This window comes from Rattus norvegicus, chromosome 13 (assembly GCF_036323735.1).
Source record: "Rattus norvegicus strain BN/NHsdMcwi chromosome 13, GRCr8, whole genome shotgun sequence".
Lineage (NCBI taxonomy): Eukaryota > Metazoa > Chordata > Mammalia > Rodentia > Muridae > Rattus > Rattus norvegicus.
This window is the reverse complement of record NC_086031.1, coordinates 27,952,417-27,959,463: the sequence shown is the minus strand read 5'-3', so window position 1 is coordinate 27,959,463 and position 7,047 is coordinate 27,952,417. Positions and strand designations below refer to the sequence as shown.

The 7,047-nt window shown below is 37.1% G+C and overlaps 1 pseudogene; it reads left to right on the top strand.

Moving 5' to 3' along the window:
• Positions 1 to 304: 304 nt before the first annotated feature.
• Positions 305 to 3,983, top strand: Esco1-ps1 (establishment of sister chromatid cohesion N-acetyltransferase 1, pseudogene 1; annotated as a pseudogene).
• Positions 3,984 to 7,047: the final 3,064 nt, after the last annotated feature.

The following is a 7,047-nucleotide window of genomic DNA, read 5'->3' as shown; positions in this document are numbered from 1 at the left end:
CAGCACAAAAGGAAATCTATATTAATAGAGTACTTTACTAAGCGAAGGAGAGTAAATAGAAGCCACAAACCAGCAAACTTGGCAAACAAGGAAAGAAACCTGTTAGCCATAAGACATGTTACAGATTTATCAACGTTCAGTAGCTGTGGACTTCAGAAGAAAAAACTTTTCAGAAATTTTGTCAAAGGAGACAGGTCAGTGATAAATAACTCCTCTAGTAATAAGGTTAGGCCGGAAACTAATCGTAATTAAAACAAATTGGATCTGAATGAAGTTTTTTTTTTCATTAAAAAATAAAAAGTTCTGAAAATATTAAGTGAGAGTTTTCTTCAGATTTTCATTTCCCTATCCAGCAGAAAGCAAATATCTTTCAACATTCATGCTAGCTTTTCTCATGTCTTAGAAATTGCCAAGAGCAACCTTACTTGAAATAACCTGGTATTTTTGTTGGAAATGTAATCAGTATAAGTTAAAGTCTATTTTTAAAAGATCTTCTCCTTAGTGATAATACTAAGTACTTAGCATATGCATCTACCTGGACACAGTCCTCAACTCTTCAGAAAGAAAGTCATTACTCAGGAATAATGTCCATTCAGGAGAAATCAAAGAAAAATTCCTCCAAAGTTATTAAAGAAAGTGAAGATGAGTATTTAGAACAAGAAATCGAAGGTTCTCAAAACAGCCTAGCAAAGAAATCAGGCTCCAAGGAAGCTGGAAAGTCAGTGGTTAGATTTTCCAACAAAAGTAAAGTAAATCAGTCTGAAATTGGAACACGAATGAGTACAAGGTCAGCATCATGTTCAGCTGATAAAAATGCTACTAACTCCATTAATAAAAATATGGTATCTGTGAAGGGACAATCACAAGAATCCTTAAAAAAGAAGAAATTATGTTAGGAAAAATGATCATTTGGAACCTTCAAAGGGAGTGAGCAACTTAAACGCAGATCACAAAGACTACAACAGTTAACGGAGTCTTTAACTAGGTCTTTGCGCAGTAGAGAGATTCAGGGTCAAATTCAAACAGTAAAACAGAATTTGCAACCAGCAAGAAGAAAACAGTGTAACAGTACTCAAAGTAAATGTAATAAAGTAAATCAAAAGCATGTGAAAAGAAAAGTGCTTGAATTAAAGTCTCATTGTAAGGAGGACAGACATTCAGTTACAAATGAAGTAATAAATTCTCCCAAAGGAAAGAAGCGCAAAATACAGCATCAGACAACTTCTACTTGTAGTTCTCAGTGCATCCAAGGATCTGAAAAATGTCTCCAGAAGACTATTAGAAAAGAAGAAACAAAACCTGAGCCTGTTACTGCTGAGATTAGAAAACTAAAAACAGCTACTTCAGTGGTCTTTACAAGGAATGAACTGAGGAAATCAGCTCATACACAAGTGAGTGCTAGCACAAAGTTTCCCCAAATCCCACTGCCGTTAGTGCCTGACCATGAGTTGAAGCAAGCTGGAAAGAGCAAAAGAGGCAGCATTCTCCAACTTTGTGATGAGATTGCTGGAGAAATTGAATCAGACACTGTAGAGGTAAAAAAGGAATCCTGTGTGGAAAGTGTAAAGGAGGAGAAGCCTGCAGAAGTAAAATTGGAAGAGACTGATGCTGAAAGACAAACACTCCATCAGAAAGAAACAAACCAGGACGTGCAGTGCAATCGTTTCTTTCTCAGTAGGAAAACAAAGCCTGTGAAATGTGTACTAAATGAATAAATAGTTCAACTAAGAAGAACTCCAACTGGACTAAAATTAAACTCTCAAAATTTAACTCTGTGCAGAAACATAAATTGGACTCTCAAGTGTCTCCTAAGTTGAGCTTATTACAAACTTGTTTGTCACCACCAGTTTTAGAAATGCCTCATCCAGTGTCTCAAAGTATGTTTTTAGAGTTGAAACCGCATGGTACTGTAACTTGCCAACAAGATAAAATGAAAGGAATTAAATCTGAAGATGTTAAAATTAATAATATTGCAATTGAAATTAATAAAGCCACAAAAAGGGCTCCTGGAAATTGTAATTTGGATAATCATATTAAACCCTCTTCTGACTCATCATTGGATAATCAGATGAAACATTCTTGTGAGTCAGCACCAGATCAGAATTTCAGCATATGTTCAGCGTCAGAGGTGGAGACTAATCCACTAGAAAACACTGCTGCTGTCTCAACTCTTCTTAGTCAAGCTAGGATTCATGGGGACAGAAAATTTCCAGGTTCAGCTCTTAATCAGCAGCACAGTATACTCAGTAATGAAGCATCTATCAAGGGATACACCGCCAAATCATTCTCAGCTGAAGTGTAATTCTAATCTAGAGATAACAATTCCAAAGTCTTTGAAACTGAAAGACTCAGAGAGAGTGGATGAAAAACAGCTGGTTATAGATGCAGGACACAAAAGATTTGGAGCAGTGTCCTGTAATATCTGTGGAATGCTTTATACAGCTTCAAATCCAGAAGATGAAACCCAGCACCTGCTTTTCCACAACCAGTTTATAAGTGCTGTAATGTATGTGGGCTGGAAAAAAGAAAGAATTCTGGCTGAATATCCTGATGGTAGGATAATAATGGTTCTCCCTGAAGATCCAAAGTATGCCCTGAAAAAGGTTGACGAAATTAGAGAGATGGTTGACAATGATCTGGGTTTCCAACAGGCTCCACTAATGTGCTATTCCAGAACTAAAACACTTCTCTTTATTTCTAATGACAAAAAAGTAGTTGGTTGCCTAATTGCAGAACATATCCAGTGGGGCTATCGAGTTATAGAAGAGAAACTTCTAGTTATCAGATCAGAAGAAGAAAAAGTCTGATTTGAAAGGCAAAAAGCCTGGTGCTGCTCAACATTGCCAGAACCTGCAATATGTGGGATCAGTCGAATTCGGCTGTTCAGCATGATGCGACGGAAAAAGAAAGCTTCTCGCATGATTGAATGCCTAAGGAGTAACTTTATTTATGGCTTATATTTGAGTAAAGAAGAAATTGCTTTCTCAGATCCCACTCCTGATGGAAAGCTGTTTGCAACACAGTACTGTGGCACTGGTCAGTTTCTGGTCTATAATTTTATCAATGGACAGAATACCACCTAATACCGATCCTGCTTACTGTGCCAGAAGACATCTTTGAAGAGAAAGAATTAGTTGCTGACTTTATCCAGGAACTAGGGCCATTTTTTTTTTACAAATGAACTCAGGACTGGCAACAACCATATGGTTGTTCCATTTTCATAAAATTGGAAACAATGCAGTAATAGCTTATTATTGTTTTGTTTTTTTAAAGAAGATATTTTATTATCTTTTACAGAAATTTATGATTGTATTTTATCTATAGTTATTTAGACATGTTTACATGCAGCAGATAATTGTTCATAATGGACTGAAAATTAATGCAAGGACTATGGTCTCAGTGATAAGTATATTTTGAAGTTCTTAATATGGAAATATACCAGTGTAGCTTGGTACTGTATTTTTTTATATTGATCTACCGATACCAGTTATAGGTTTAAAGACTGTATTTTCAAAGTGAAAAACCAATGCTTTTGAGTTACTATTCAAAGAGAGTACAGTATTACACAGTTAAGAATTTGAAGTTACTAAAGTATACTCTAAGGAGACCCCACAGGAAAGGAGAGCTCCAAGTAAAAGAACTTGTATAATAGCAAGTGTCTCCACTACTTATGTTTGTGACACTGATGGTGGCAGGGGAAGCTCTCCGATGTGGAGCCATAAATGACTAGAGTCACAAAGAACTATAGCATAGTTATAAACTAAATGTGGATGGCTTGTTGGTATCTGCATTGTTACTCCTCAGAAATACTGCACTGAGTATACACCCTCATTACTGGACTTCATCTTGATACTTGTCTGTCCTTCATAGTGCCCTCTACTTTTAAAGGGTTATGTATTGAAAAACTGCTGTGGCCTTTTATGACCTGTATATAATGTAGAATAAAATAATAAAATACTTGATAGCTTTTTCTAAGTGATAAATGTACCTGATACAATGTTGTGTTGAATGTTTGTACCCTTTCAGGGAGTTTCTTCGGTTTGAGGCTGAAATAAGATTAAAACACAGGCTTCTTAAAGGAAAAAAAAAAGCAAGAAGGTAAACTTATTTCAACTAAACCAAAAAGAAGATACCCACACAAAGATAATTCTTCCTCTAACAAAAAAGGAATCAAGAACAACATTCATAGGTCCCTAATGTCTCTCAACTTCAGTAAACTGAATTCTCCAATAAAAAGAAATAAACTAATAGACTGGTTACTTAAACAGGACCCAGAATTTTGCTGCTTACAGGAAACACACCTCAGTGACAAAGACAGTCACTTCCTCAAAGTAAAAGGCTGGGAAAAATTTTTCTAAGCATATAGTCACAAGAAACAAGCAAGATTGGGCATTCTAATATTAATAAAATAGACTTCCTACCAAAAATTATTCAAAAAAGATAAGGACTGTGACTTCATATTTGTCAAAGGAAAAATACACAAAAATGAACTGAACATTTATGCTCCAGATACAAGAAGACCACATTCATAAAAGAAACCTTACTAAATCACAAAGCACACAATGCAATTCACACAATAATAGTGGAAGACATCAACACTACACTCTCATCAATAGACAGATCTTGTAAACAGAAACTAAACAGACACAATTAAACTAACAGAAGTTATGAGACAAATGGATTTAACAGATATTCATAAAACATTTCATCCTAAAACAGAAGAATATACCTTTATCTCAGCACCTCATGGGAGTTTCTCCAAAATTGATCACATAATTAGTCATAAAACAGGCCTCAACAGATACAAGAAAATTGAAATAATCCCCTGCATTCTATTAGGTCACCATGGACTAAGGTTGGTCTTTAATAACAGCAGCAGCAGCAACAACAACAGGAAAAACAAAACAAAAAGCCCACATAGAGATGGAATCTGAACAAGGCTCTACTCAATGATAACTTGTCAAGAAAGAAATTAATGACTCTTTAGCATTTAATGAAAATGAAGGCACAACATATCCAAACTTATGGAACACAGTAAAAACAGTGTAAGAGGAAAACTCATAGTTCTGAGTGTCTCCAAAATGAAACTGGAGAGAGCATACAGTAGCAGCTTGGCAGCACACATAAAAGTTCTAGAACATAAAGAAGCAATTATGTCTAAGAGACTTCTCTTCAGTGTGTCTCTTAAGGCAGGAAAAATTAAACTCAGGGCTGAAATCAAACAAGTAGAAACAAAAAGGACTATACAAAGAATTAACAAAACCTGGAGTTTATTCTTTGAGTAAATCAGCAAGATGGATAACACTTAGACAGACTAATCAGAGGCCACAAAGACAGTATGCAAATAAACAATATCATAAATTAAAAAGGAGACAAGCAACAGAAACCAAGAAAATTCAAAAATTATCAGATCCTACAACAAAAGTCTATACTCAACGAAACTTGAAAATCTTGAAGAAATTGAAAATTTTCTAGACAGATACGAGGTCCCAAAGTTAAATCACAATCAGAAAAACCATTGAAACCGTCCCATAACTCCTAAAAAAATTAGAGCATCTCAACCACAAAAAAAAAAAAAAAAAAAAAAAAAGCCCAGAACCAGATGGGTTTAGTGCAAAATTCTATTAGACCTGCATAGAAGATCTAATACCACTACTGTCACAACTGTTCCACAAAATAGAAACAGGAGGAACATTACCCAATTCATTCCATGAATCCAGAATTAATATACACAAAGACCAAACAAAGAAAGAGAACATCAGACCAACTTCCCTTGTGAATACCAATGCCAAAATACTCAAGTAAATTCTTGCAAAACTGGTTTCCGGTCCATAAGCCCACATCTCCACCCCTTCCCTCATATGGGTGTTCCCCCCATCCACCTCCCTTACCCCCAACCCCCAACGTTCCCCTGCACTGTGGACCAAAAGCAATCTACAGATTAAAAGCAATGCCCATCAAAATTCCAACTCAATACTAAACAGAATTGGAAAGAGCAACTTGCAAAGACATATGAATAAGAAAAACTCAGGATATCAAAAACTTCTCAACAATAAAAGAATTTCTGGGTGACTCTTCATCCCTAACCTCAAGCTATTATAGAACAACAGTCATAAAACTGTATGCTATTGGTACAAAGACAGGCACAATCATCAGTGGAATGGAATTTAATACTTAGAAATGAACCCACATGTCGGCGCCAGCACCGACATGGTACCGAGAATCAGGCGAAAGCCTACACGATGAAAGAAACACACACACACACACACACACACACACACACACACACACACACACACACACAGGTTATCGTGTCAAGCCAGGACAGGAGGAGAGGAAGAGAGAGAGAGACTGGGAGAGAGAGAGAGAGAGAGAGAGAGAGAGAGAGAGAGAGAGAGAGAGAGAGAATGGAAGAGCGGAAGGAAGACTGAGAGTGAGGAAGAAGAGTGAGAGTCTCCTGTAGCTTTATTCACCACTTATATACCCAAGTCTCCAGGTAGAAAATAACTGGGAAGCATAGTGGGAAACCCTGGCTCGTGACTACCTGGCTCGTGACTTCGGTAACAAAAGACGAACTAGGAGACCTGAATTAATTATTGAGAAATCCAAGAAGATCAGCCTAAATCTCAAGGATAAAGGCTGAGGAAACAAAAGGCATAAGTAAATTGACCACCACCCAGGTGTGGTCCAGGTGTGTCAGTTCCACATGAATCAGCTGGGATCAGCAGAGGTCATGCAGTGGAGACACCGGGTGTTTACTACTTGGTCTTTTCTTCCTGTGCCGTAAATACATGAGAGAGCCCTCTGTCCAACAATCCCATGACTATAACTGTGGCCATATAGTTACAAAGCGGCTAGGCCCAAATCCAATATGGCTCACTACATCTCCCCCGTTATTCTTTTATAAAAGACCATTAGGTGGAAGTAGTGGTCTGAGAGAGATCAGACATGCTTCAAGAGTACCCAGCTCGGCCATGGCGAGCCACTCTTGCAGTTAGGACTGCACCCCAATGGCTAGGAATGATTTTATGCTGTAACACACCGTTC